The sequence below is a fragment of the Ixodes scapularis genome, unplaced genomic scaffold (genome assembly GCF_016920785.2).
Source record: "Ixodes scapularis isolate PalLabHiFi unplaced genomic scaffold, ASM1692078v2 PGA_scaffold4__175_contigs__length_147842914, whole genome shotgun sequence".
NCBI lineage: Eukaryota > Metazoa > Arthropoda > Arachnida > Ixodida > Ixodidae > Ixodes > Ixodes scapularis.
Window position 1 is genome coordinate 51,538,645 of NW_024609879.1, and position 12,820 is coordinate 51,551,464.

A 12,820-nucleotide genomic window follows, 5' to 3' on the forward strand; every position below is an offset into this window, starting at 1 on the left:
GATGACACGAGGAAGACATCATAGTAATTTGTGTGCAAGGAAATTGCCCCAGTTTTCGTTTTGTTTTGTTCGAGAATGAATGTATTGTACATTCGTGAAAAGTCAGATAATCGAAAACTCAAGCGGCGCATTCGGTCACGGCGTGATAGCATGAAAGGAAGCTGCTCAATCGAAACCGAAACTGAGTGGCCAACTAGTTCCCAGAGGGTACTTCGTCGAAGCGTCGTGTATTTCTTCGTGCCGACGTTTCTTTTTTTTTTTTTTATAGAGTACCACAGTAGCACAATTATATATTTGCGACTTCGTGTTTAGACTAGAACAGACCTCATCCAGCATCGAGCCAGCTGTTGATAGACTTTGCTAGAAAGCCGATCCAGCATCCAATCCAAAGCCGGACAAGGTGAGCGAAAACAAATGGCGAGCGGGACGTTGGCGTGGTTCGCGGCATGGTTCAGGTACGGTGGCTCCAGGGTTGAAAAATTGTATGTGACCGTGGTGGCGAGTGAAAGCGCTGCATGTAAATCTATGCGAGGCAGAAGTCGCATGAAGTTACCGCCTGTGCTTTGATTTTGATGTTCGTGTTCTGTCGGTTTCGTCGTATGTAGGCCTAGTAAACCAACTTCCGCTCAACAACGCTTTCTGGTGGTTGACTCGACGGTGTTGACGGCCCTTCGCCGTATCCCGACGATCGTTTCGTCGGCATGTCCCGCAAGACAGAGTAGCCGTCAAGTAAGAGAAAGTACGAGCAGCAGGAAAGGGATGCGGCCGCGTATTATTTCGTAGTGGCGAGCGGCGGCACTTTTCTGTTTACGTTCGCGTACGTTTTTGCATCGGCTTCTGCCCGTTCGTAGTGTAGATGCCCTTTGCCTTTCGTTGCATCGCGCTGTTTCCACGCTTCGAGTCGCACCTTCGGGGCTCCCGGCCGAGTATGGACGAGTGTCGCGCCGCTAGCCCGGCGAGACGGCGATCGGTCGGCGTTGCATCCGTGTGTTGTTGTAAGCGTTGAAGTAAAATTAAGGGAGCGAGGGGGGGGGGGGGGGGGATAGAGTCAATCGTGTACGCGCGCTAGGCGCATTTGTCACTGACTTGGGGTAGGGTGAGGGGAGAAAAGTGGGGGAGAAGATAGAAGTAGGAGTCGGGCGTCAGGAGCGTCGTCTCACCGTCCCGCTAGCTCGTCATCCCATCGTCGCGCTTAATCCGTGAGTGAGTGAGTGTGTGTGTGTGTGTGTGTGTGTGTGTGTGTGTGTGTGTGTGTGTGTGTGTGTGTGTGTGTGTGTGTGTGCGCGCGCGTGCGTGCGTGCGTGCGTGCGTGCGTGCGTGTGTGTGTGTGTGGGGGGGGGGGGGTTTAGCACTGGTGGCTGGCACCGCGCGGTGTCCGGTGATCAAGGCGGTCTCCGGGGGCGACCGCGCCGTGTTGGTGGAGGCATGCTAGCTCGCCGAAACGCTGCTGGCGGGGCATCGGTTTGTGCCGTCCGCGAGACGCTTGTCCGTTATTTTATTTATCCTTGCATCAGGTTTTAGATTATGACGGTAACCTTGCATTGTTTGCCATACTTCGCAAAGTCGTAACAATGTTTCTGCAGGCGACTCCTAGAGCCGCTCGTCAAATTTTGCGACACGCAATACCACTTTTTTTTTTTTTTTTTTCGACACAACATTTTTTTTTGCGTTATAACTTAGCGGTATATCGAAACTTTCTGCTCGTAGCGCAATCACACCAATGCTGAAAAATTCCGCACGTACTGGCTAACCGTCATCATCGTAAGCTCGGCTCGTTTTTCCGAGTTCACATCTAACAAAACTAGGTTCCTTCTATGAAAATACGGTGTACCGTTAAATACCGGGCAAGCGCGCACTCAAACTTTGGAAATAATAGCAAAAAAATGGGGGATGGGTGCTTGTCCGGTCGTCAATTTTACATATAAATGTACTGTTCGTATTTCCTCAGATCTCAAAATTTTGGTAATGGGCGCTTAATGTGGAATGGGCGGATGCACGGTATTCTACGGTATGTCCAGGCAGTTAGCGGCATCCTATGCCTTGGTAAGCACAACCGCGCATTGTGCAGTCCACCACCGGCATGGCACAGGGCCCCGTCCTTACCTAGCGTCTCGTCTTATGCAAGGAATGTATACTTCGTTCGCCCCTAAGCTGAGACTAGAATCTCCGCCTTCAGTGCGAGCTCGCTGGCTTCTGCAGTGCTTTGGTTTTGCGTGCCTGCATGATCGCACTTGTGTTAGCAAGGGCAGAAAGCTTGCGTTGAAGGCGGAGCTTCTAGTCTCAGCTTAAAAATGAACAGAGTATAGTCGAAATGCCATTGCCATTGCTTGAAAAACTGGATGTAAATAAGCTATTTGCACGAACCCTCGGTATCACGAAACCGTTGCAAGTAAAAAGCTACAAAGCATGGTGTAAACAGACCTTTACGCTAAATGAGCACCGTTTTTCTCTTTTACTGCTACTTTTATTATTTGGCGTTACCGGAATGCGACGCCGTCGTGTTTCATTGTGGCCGTGCATGGGGATATAGCCATGGAGTTATTATAATATATGCTAAAGGTTGCGAAGACGTGACAGTGTGAAGTAACTTGAATGAACATCATGTCTGACCACGCCTTTTATTCTAGTGAGGAGGAGTACTGTTCATCGAAGAGAATGACGAAATAACAGCGACACCCGTCCCTCTGTTGTGGTTTGACGTGAGTATGAAACAACGGCGTGAGGCCAAGCAAAATTTTGGGGCGGACATCTTGTCTCGTGTGCGAGCGTACCGAGCACCAGACCCTGACTGGCCTTCGTTCAGAGCATCAAGTTTGCAGAAATACAGTAAGTATTATTTTGTACTGTTCCTTTTCACCTAAAGTCCTGATAATGTGCTAGCACACATTCTTGATCTGCCCTCTGTTAGCATGCTTGACCAGATTAGCTTGCGTGCTGTTGCTCAATTTAGTTAGCTCCATAATCTTCGTAGTGACACATGCACAATTACAGTAATGACCGAGTCCTTCAATACGCTACTGGGCACAAAACTTTCTCGTAATGCTGTGGGAAAGCATTGCATGCTGCCAAGAACGGCCGTGGTGCTGTCCTACTCTGGAGAGGTTCGACGGACAGCGTAGAGGCTTGTTTTTAGGTGCAGCAAGTTCGCTTCGGCGCCATGCTGTGCAGCTTCTGTTTGTACCTTGAAATGTTGTACTAATGGCCCGATTTTGGTGTTTTGTGAAATTGAGATCTCGGCAGGCTTGTACTGAGGGAGCTGACCTTTCTTTAACAGACACGTTGCCTGCTAACGTGAGTAAAGAGGGAGGGCTTATCTGCCCTAGAGTGTCATTTGCTGCGGGAAACAAGACGCCGTTGCGTCGTCTGCTACCAGAACCGAAGAAAGGTGGATCATCTGTTACACGCTGTATGCTGCTAGTGAAACGATAGAAAAAAAGTTGCATTGGGAACTTCTGCTATTTAACAAGGGGCGCAATTGATGACCTGTGCTTTACTTGGAAGTGCCAATTCATTCTAAAGCGTCATATGCCTAAGTGCGAGGTATCATGTGACCACAGAGCAGCCGCTTGCAGCCAATTTCGTTTTCTATACCAGGGCAAGTGTTCTTAACAGGATTCTCTCCCATCCTTAGACGGTTGATAGTTAAAAAAAAAGGCCGTCCGGAAAGCCCAGAAAATGGCAGTTCCAACAAGGGTACAGGCACCAAGCTAGGCCTAATAGGCACGGACCTATATATCAGATTTTTAAACTGGTGCTTATCGCAGCCAAGCGCAGCGCGTCTTGCGTGCGTCGCCGACGAATCAGTATTGTTATTTCCTTTGATTGTCAAAAAACATCATAAAACTTTGTGGAAGCATTCATTTTGACCGTACAAGCCGAAACTGTGAAGTTCTGAAAATTGGGGCTGTGTCTCCTTTTCAGAAAGTTTATTTGATTAACACATTTTTTTTATTAAATTTATAAATATTGCATACAAAAAATAATTTCTCTTAAATTTTTACAAAAATTTGAAACACTCACTGTGTCTGGCAACCGTTCCAAAGCTACCCAAACCATCCGAAACACCTGAAGGTTCAAGCGTTCTTCTAAAACTTCCCGAAACCCAAGTTTCTGAAAAAGTTTCTTCGCATCATCAGTGCATATTGTTGATCAGCAAAATGGATAATGCTTTCTTATGCTTTGGTTATCTTGCAGCCTTCGACGCTCAGCTGCTTAGGCCGTGATAGACCTGCACATCCAGAATGGGCACCTACAGCAGCAGAACAGGGAACTGCAAGTCTGTTGGGCAGGTGCTCGGGCACGTGGTGTCTTTCAAGCACCAGGGAGAGCAGGCGAGGCCCGGGGAACAGGCGACGCCCCAGGAACTGGCCAGGCCTGAACCACCCGAGCTGTTCCTGATGCCTCTCCGCAACATGGAACAGCTTATGCTGCAGAAGCGCAGCTGAAGAACTTCACCAACAGGACACTGCCGGTATTTATGTGTCCTCTTTTTCACAATATTGACGGGCATAAGGCTACGATTCTTACTTTGTGGTTTAACTTGGGTTATCTGAAGATTTATGCAAATGGGGTTGGAATGTGGACTGAAGCCTTTTACCGGAATATTTCAAATGGATGTCCACCCAAACTATGTTTGAAGCACGGTCGGTGGCAAATTAAAAATGAGTAAGTTGCCCTACCTTCATTACGGGCCTTCTGTTATTTATAACAGCAGAGTGCATGCACAGCCAATGCACAATGGAAGGCTATTTATTGTAAGGGGTACCCTTAAACTGAACCGTGCGATAGAATTGTGTCAAGGTGACGCAACGTCTGCGTAAGCTTTTTGCAATTGTCAAACTGCGTTTCATAGAGGCTACTGAAGGGAGAAATGATGGACGGTGGCCACCAAAAATTAAATATTTGTGCATCATTACATTTTTGAACAGTCCTTTCCACCCGAAGGTCGTATAGACAAGAGGCCTTCATGTGCAACCTCATTGAACGGCATTTTATGTCTTTTTCAACTGCCGCTTCCTGAAATATTTTTAAGTAAAACATTTCACAACGGGGGAAGTAAAATCGCCCAACACATTTGCCTTTGGGTGCTTACAATATGTCGGCCTGCAAATAATCATAAATCATGCTGATTTATATAGTAGTCGTAGCAAATCATGCTGATTTGCTACGACACTTCTGCCCGTTTTATCCTTAGAAGTTAAATTCCGCACCTGCAACAACTCTCGCCGTGAGTATGTGTGTGGAGCACGCACAAACCTGCCTGCGTGCTTTTTGTGTTTAATGCTTGCTTGACAGAAGGATCGAGATGCTGTAGTATATATTGGGCTTCTTTTAGTTTTGTTCCTGTTCTCACTTGAGGCTATAATCAAGAGATCTAAATATTTAGGGCAATAAATTCATTTGTGCTTTCGGCATCTGCTACAGAAGTAAAGGTACATGCTTGAAAATAACTTTTAGCCTGGTCTAAAATCGCTTTTGAGCGTGCCCACCATATGCGTATGCCCAAACAAATTTATAAGGGGTTGCCAGATAAATCTTAATTAATTCCATCTTTACTTTACATTAGTAGTGCATTTCCAAAATCCTAACCGAAGGTCACCCTATGAGAGGAAATCAAATTTTCCAAGGTAAAAGAGTAACTGTCATTGCATCCGCCACTTTATTCAGGGGGTGTGAGTGCATGCGTAGCTGTGTCTCCAGGCATAGCATACGGTAGTCGCACAAGCGATTATTACACGAGGCGAACTTGAGCTGAGTAAGTTAGTTCATTGGCCTACAGGGCCACAACTGAGTCAGCACTAAACAAAAATATGGAAAGGTAACTACTCATACTGTGCTGCTGTTGCCATTTTTTGCAACTAAGGATGACGGTTTTGGTCAATTCCTGCCTTTTTATGCCTTTTTCAATTCCAGTCTTCGTAAAGTCGTAAAATAGGTGATAAATTTGTAGGGTGACTAGCCGGCAGCTAGACTAAGCTTTAACAAAGTCAAGATGCGCAGGGTCTTGAATGCACTGTTTTGAGAACCACATACATTATTAAAATTACTGAGTGGATGCTGATGGGCAAAGAGGATCCATCAAAACGTTTGCACAATTTGAACGTTGCAACGAATTTGACTGACTAATGAGATTTAGCGGAGTATGGAGGGGAATATTTTAATCTTTCTGGTTTCGTCTAAGACAGGTTGAGATGCCATATATTCTAATATTTTTTATTCTCTCTCTAGTAAATATTGTAACATTTTGATGCATGTATAGTGTGGCTTGCTGCATTTACCTGGGCATTCACATTCTCTTACTTGAGACATGTTCATACCATTGTATCTGCATATAAATAACTTTATTGACATATTGAGAACACATTTTGTCTTTCTAGGAGGAGCAGCTCGTGTCTCTAGGAGACAGCAAGAACCTGCAGAAGGTGGTACGAGAGATGGTGGGACGCCTGTTCTCAAAGCAAGTCCAGGAGCAGTTCTCCGGCCCTTCTGGGCTACCAAGGAAAGTCAAGGTTCAAGGACGCCATGATGTGTAAGGTGGTCATCGGTAATGCATATTCTTTACTAGCTATTAAATTTATGGTATCTCTATTGGAGCTCAATAGACAAGCACAATCTTTGAAATATGTTGACAATTAAAGGGAAACTGAAACACTTTTTGACAAAAAAACGAGTTATAGGTGACTTCTGGCGTATTTTTGTCCTGTGAATCTGAATATCGCTTTCGTTTTCCCCGAAGGTGTAACTAGACGCGAGAAAACATGAAAAGCCTCAGAGCAGTCGTGACGTCGTACTAGGATCTTTGGGGCGCCAAGCACGTGTCGCTCGTGTGGGCGGCGCGTGCAATTGCAAGCTTGCCAGTTGTATTTTTCCACACTGATGCCAGTTGTGGCGTCTATTTCTGACCTTTTTACAAATACAAGAGTTCACGTGCATAGGTTTGACAGGAGCTGAAGATGAGCGAGAGCAGAAATTCCGAAAACTCCCAGCATGACGTCACGCCCCGGGAAGGAGGGGCTTCAGCTGTACTTTAGAAATTAATTTCTGCAGCCTCCGTGCACCAGATTGAAAAAATGAACTCGATATTCGTGATCCTGGATGCCATATCAAGACGATTTTGGTGTTCTTCCTCAAATACAGAACAGCTTCAGTTTCTCTTTAAGTCTTGCAATATGTTTTTTTTTTTTTTTTCTTTAATTTTGATTTGCATTTTCTATTATGAATATCTCCTGTGTTACCATTCTCGGAACCTTCATACTGAAAAGCAGCGTCTTGAAGGAACAGTGAAAAAAGGTTTTTGTTGCTCTTGTCTTGTTATCCTGTTAGTTTCCAGGTTGAAAATCTAATGACGACCATTTAGAGGCCTTGGTCTGTAGAGTGTCAGTTGGGGAAGTTTTGCTCTTTTTTTAACCACTCATCTCTGCACCCCACCCCTTCTCGCCTCCCGCCCCGTCTCGCCCCCCATTTCAGATTAATAGGATGTTGCGTGAAATAGCCATATGCCTCCATAGAATCTGCACCTTAGCGTGGTAGCCAAACCCACAATCTCCACCTCTCTGGTGCTCTCTTTCTGTCACCTTTGAATTGCAGGCTAAGTGAGGGACCTATATTTACACAAAGTAAACGCTCACAAACTGCAGTGTGTGAACAGCACCTTGTGTGTAGCTAATATGCAAGATATTGGCTTCCCCTATCCCTCAACTAATCTGTGTGATCTGACAATTCTCTTTACAGGTGCCATACAAAGTTGCACTCGTGCAGCGTGGACGCGGTGCAGAAGTGGCTGACGGGCAGGGAGGCGGGCAAGGGCAATAGAGTTAAAAAGACGGACACTCCACTGGTGGTTCCAACCGCCCTTGACGATGAGGGACACTCTGGCTGAGGAGCTTGCTGCTATGGATGCACGAGTCACAATAAAGAATGTCACGGTAAAAAAAAATTTGTATGTTCCCTTCTTGTACTACCCACAATATGCATCTGGGCGACAGATGAATGGGACATGTCGTCTCAACGAGTATACAATAATTGCCATGAGTATACTGTACACATGGAGAAAGTCAATTGTTCACACAGAATTGTTTCTTAAAATTGCACAAATACTAAACCGGCTTTTTTCAGTTCGTCCGAAAAACATGTTAAAAACGGTCAGCACCTATAAAAGATATGAAAACCAATAAAATAGTTTGGACTGAGAAATTTAGCATTTCCACATTTAAGTCAATTTGATCTACTGAGAAGTTAGCTGTTTAAAAATGCAGTAAAATGTCATTCCTGGGCTTTAAAGCCTGACACAGCTAGATTCTGCTGGTTCTATGGTGGGTACACTGAATGACGCATACGCTGGTGCTGATCCGCAATTTTGCAGGCAATGACCTGCAATTACGCTGGCACTGATCTGTTTTTACGCTGGGACTAATCCGCAATTGGACTGGCTCGGACCCGGAAACACGCTGGCACATTGATGGTTTCCTACCGTACCACCGGTTCCATGCCGGGGATCTGTGTCGGGAGCTCGCTGGGAACATCCCGTATTCCCGGCATCCCGGTTTCCCAATAAGTTCCCAGTACCGGCCGGATTCCGGCATTGGGCCCGGCCAATGTCGCCCCTTGGGGCGTTTCCGGTACTGGCCGGTATCAGTATCCCGGCAGGCCAATACCGCCCCATGCCCAACCCGGCGTGTTGTGCTACTTGGGAAGATCGTTTTGCCCACGAGCAAGCTTCCCGGAACTTTAGAACGGATGCCTTACGAACGATGAAGCTTAGGAAGAGTAGCGCTGCCATAATTTTTTTTTCTTTTAATTCTGTTCTTGATTTCACGAGCGGTTTCGGAATATATGACCGAATACCGTTTTGGCATCTCCACAGAACTAAGATTTAGTGACATTATGAATGTGTCATTGATAGTAGGTATTCCATGCGCAATTATGCATAAATAGATAGGACAACGATAATTTATTTGTTATGTTTGTGAACACGGAAAATACATAAATGAATTAATTAATACATTTATAAAAGTATCTCTTTCACATTTTTGCTCAAGAAGGTCTTTCTCGCGCGCTTCATGGGTAACAACACAATCATTTAAGTACTGACGTGTGCACTTATATGGCAGAATATTTTTTTTTTAATTTTTATACAAAAGAACCTTACGTTAATTTACCTTAATTACTTTTCTCGATAAATTTTATCTATAATAAGGGATGTGCTTAAATGCATATATGCTTCTGTGCAACCCTGCTGTCATTGCTGCCAAAAAAAGCAAACATCTTTTTGATAGGACAGGTCAGGAGTGCTTATATTATAAATTTAAAATAAACACCCGTGCGAAAATCACCGGTGCATTTCCAATGAGAGGGGCCGCCATCCCGTGCTCGCCTGGCGTATAAATGACCAGTGACTCGTCATTTGTAATCTATAGATGGTATTTCGGATGAAAACATTATTTCAAAGCCAATGAGGGCGAAATTACAGTCGATGTGCCATAGTGAATCGTTCATTAAACAAGAGTCCCACCTACACCAAATCTATGACGTCGCGCTTAGGCGGTGGTGCAGCCTGTTGAACGGAGCATGGCCGAACGCTTCACACTTCGGAAAATGGGTACATGCAGCGCGTCGTGCGCGGAGCTCTTGTGTGCAAACACGTGCTTGTTTACACGCAATGAGTTGGTGTACACTCGTTTCAAAGGTCAAACTGTTCGTACATGAGGCACGCGTAGCTAGTGCAGCACGACCGCTAACCTGAGGTCGTTAACGTGCATCACGCGCTATACTTAGTTTCACCTCCGAATGAACCGCAGATGCTGTTTCAGTGCTTGTGCACCCGCGAGCGCTCGTGTGCCCGCCGAGGCGTCATCCAAAACAATTAGCTCGCGCTTTTAGCACGTGTGACCAACAATGGTCCATGCTGAGTTGAGACGAAGTATTCCTGGTGTTCATAGCACGATCTACAGAATGAGCTTGCGCTCCTCGTGCTCCTAGCTCCAACCAGTCAGCGACACGCGCGGGCTAGCGCGAAATCCTCCCTTTGAAACAGAAATTTCTAGCGCAAGCGGTCATTCCGCGAAAATACCTCTGAAGGCTGCACTTTCGTACCGGTAGCCTTCGCTGTTTAAGGACAAGCCTCGGGCACGTGCAGCATTCGGGCGGAAATATATTTTGGTGTTGTAGTATTTTGAAGTGCAGGAGAAAAGCTGGAAGCCACCCGCATCTATTTCACGAGCAGAGTGCTCGCGAAAGTAGCGTAAGTACTTTTAACGTAAGCTACCACTTTTAGAAACAGATTGTAATTGTTTGAATAATATTCTATTTGTTCTTTTTTCCCAAAAAATTGATTCGTGATTGGAGCGATCTCCGAGAATACCGGTCACCAGTGATACCTGTATAGTGCCATATTGGCGTGACATTTGAGTGCTGTGCTCTTGATGCATCGTGTTCCTTTTTATTATTCCTTTTTTTTTTTTTGCAATTTGACAACTGGACTTTTATGTAGTCGGACGCTGTGTTTCTCTATCTGTGACAATCTGATAGTTTATGTACGAAATTAATCCCTAAAATAATGCCCTCTGCTGACTGTAGGCATTTTATAAATAAATAGAACAAATAAATATCCGCGGGAAGGGTGCGCTAATAACTGAATGAATAATTTTCGATTAGTCTTTCAAAGGTTGGTACTTTACGTCAGTTAATCATTCAAATATTAAGCTGAGATCTGTTTTTGCAGTGAAGGCAAGTGGAACCGCTCGCGGGTTTTAGAGATTCGAAGAGCTATCGCTGTAAAATGGTAAACACTCTCCAATGTACTTTTTTTTTTTTTTTTCGGACATGTTGGTTTGAATATATTTACTGTGGCGGATGCTTTCAACGCGTGAGCTCTTGCTTAGTGGGGGCATTTCTTCCGTAGTGCTCCCGCTCACTCTTGCCTCGGTATTACGTATATCAGATGATTAATAACCCCTCCAACTAGCAATCCGGAAAATGGGTTTTATCGACGTGTTTGATCCGCTATGGCAATCAGTTTGTTGGAGGATGCTTCATCGACAAAATCGTCTCGTCGGCACTGTGCTGTCCCATCGACGGTTTCATCAAAACGAGCGTTGTGTCGTTTCACAACATAGCTTGCTTTGCGATAGCATTTATAGGCAAGCCCTGCGCACTTTACGCGTCCGTAACGGTCCGCCGGTCGGTCGTCTGTAACCATACAACAGATTGGAGCCACCACGTAACCACAGTGGAAATAGCGCTCCATATAATAGTCAGAAGGTCACGTGACTATAATCCGTGCGGGCGATGTAAACATCGTCACTGATGAATCCATGAATCCCGAACAAGCTAGAGCTCTGCCGGACAAAAGCTTTTCGATGACCCGTACGGAACCTCAGCACTTTTTTCCGGAGACTTGGATAAAGGTACATCATTTTATGACTACACATGAGCAAAGGGTTAATGAAGAATTTCTTTTATTTTATTGCCGATCTTGATATGGACGACCGTATCTTTGTTTCTGGAAACCGAAAACTGCGATCAGAAATGTCTCGATATAGGCTCATCGGGGCCGCCAAATGGGGCTGCCGATGTCCGCGTCAATGCCTCGTCATTCCGTCGCGACCAAAGCATGGGACCTTTCGCTCCAGATTATTATGTTGACTTTATGACCTCGAGAAAAAAGCTTCGTGCTCTAACTACGGGTTTATGAACTCCATTTCGTGTCCAGTGAAGAACCCCGTTGCGATTGACAGGACAAGAACATATTCTGAAACGTGGTTATACAAGGACGGCTCAATGACTTTACGGCACTACTGCTGCCAGAATAACACGCCGAATGCCTCCAACATGGCACCAAGGCACAAATAGCAGACGATAACGTCGTGTTTGATTTAGAGTTTAGCCGGAAATAACGTCAGCCGCAAAACGCAAAACGCAAAAAAAAAAAAAAAAAAGCGAGCACAAAGAAGTACGAGTGCACACTCGGAGCGCTACTGGCTACTGAATTTTATTTGGAAAACACGAACATATATACAGACATTATTATACCTCACCCCAAATGAATCTGAATTTCTTATTTGATGAAACGAGTGACGACGCACTGATGCAACCGTCATCCTTCTTTACACTGATTTTGAATGCCTCTAAAATTTTCCCCTCTGTTTTCGGTACATACTTGCCCGGAATAGGTATTTTATCTAGCAAAAAATCATACGAACACTTATCACAGTGGTCTGCGATGTTCCACAAGGGAGACCGTTTTACAGGAAGTTTATGCCCTGTGTACGATCTGGTGGTGCACGAAAGCACCCAATGTCAAAAGCCCGTGCCAAATGCCCCACGACTGACACCCCACCCTTTAGCCCCGCCTTTAAAAGGCTAGCTTGATCAGAAGCCCATGACTCGAATCCCCAGATCATACGGCCGGGTCCTCCCGTGACGGTTGAGCCTTCTGCTTTTAATTAAGAGACAGCAAGTGTGCACGCGAGCGTGTGTAACGTAATCTTGCCGTCATTCGTAGACCCTCAACATATTAGCTTAAGACATGGAACAATGCTAGTTGAAGCTCGCACAGGGATTCTGCACGTGAGGCTATAATGCTACACCCGTACGATCGCCCACATGTGGTTGGTATTTTAGACTACCGATCTGGCGCAATCCACATGTTTGCGTGCATGTTCTTTTTTTGTTTTGTTTTGGTGCGCATGTTTTGTTGTTTTGTTTATTTTGAGGCATAACCTAGTTAGCTTCGCTGGTGCTCCGAGGCAACGCGAAAGTGGCTGACGATTTTCTTGAAAATCATATTACCTCTTTTTTTTTTTTTTTTTTCGTTGGGAGA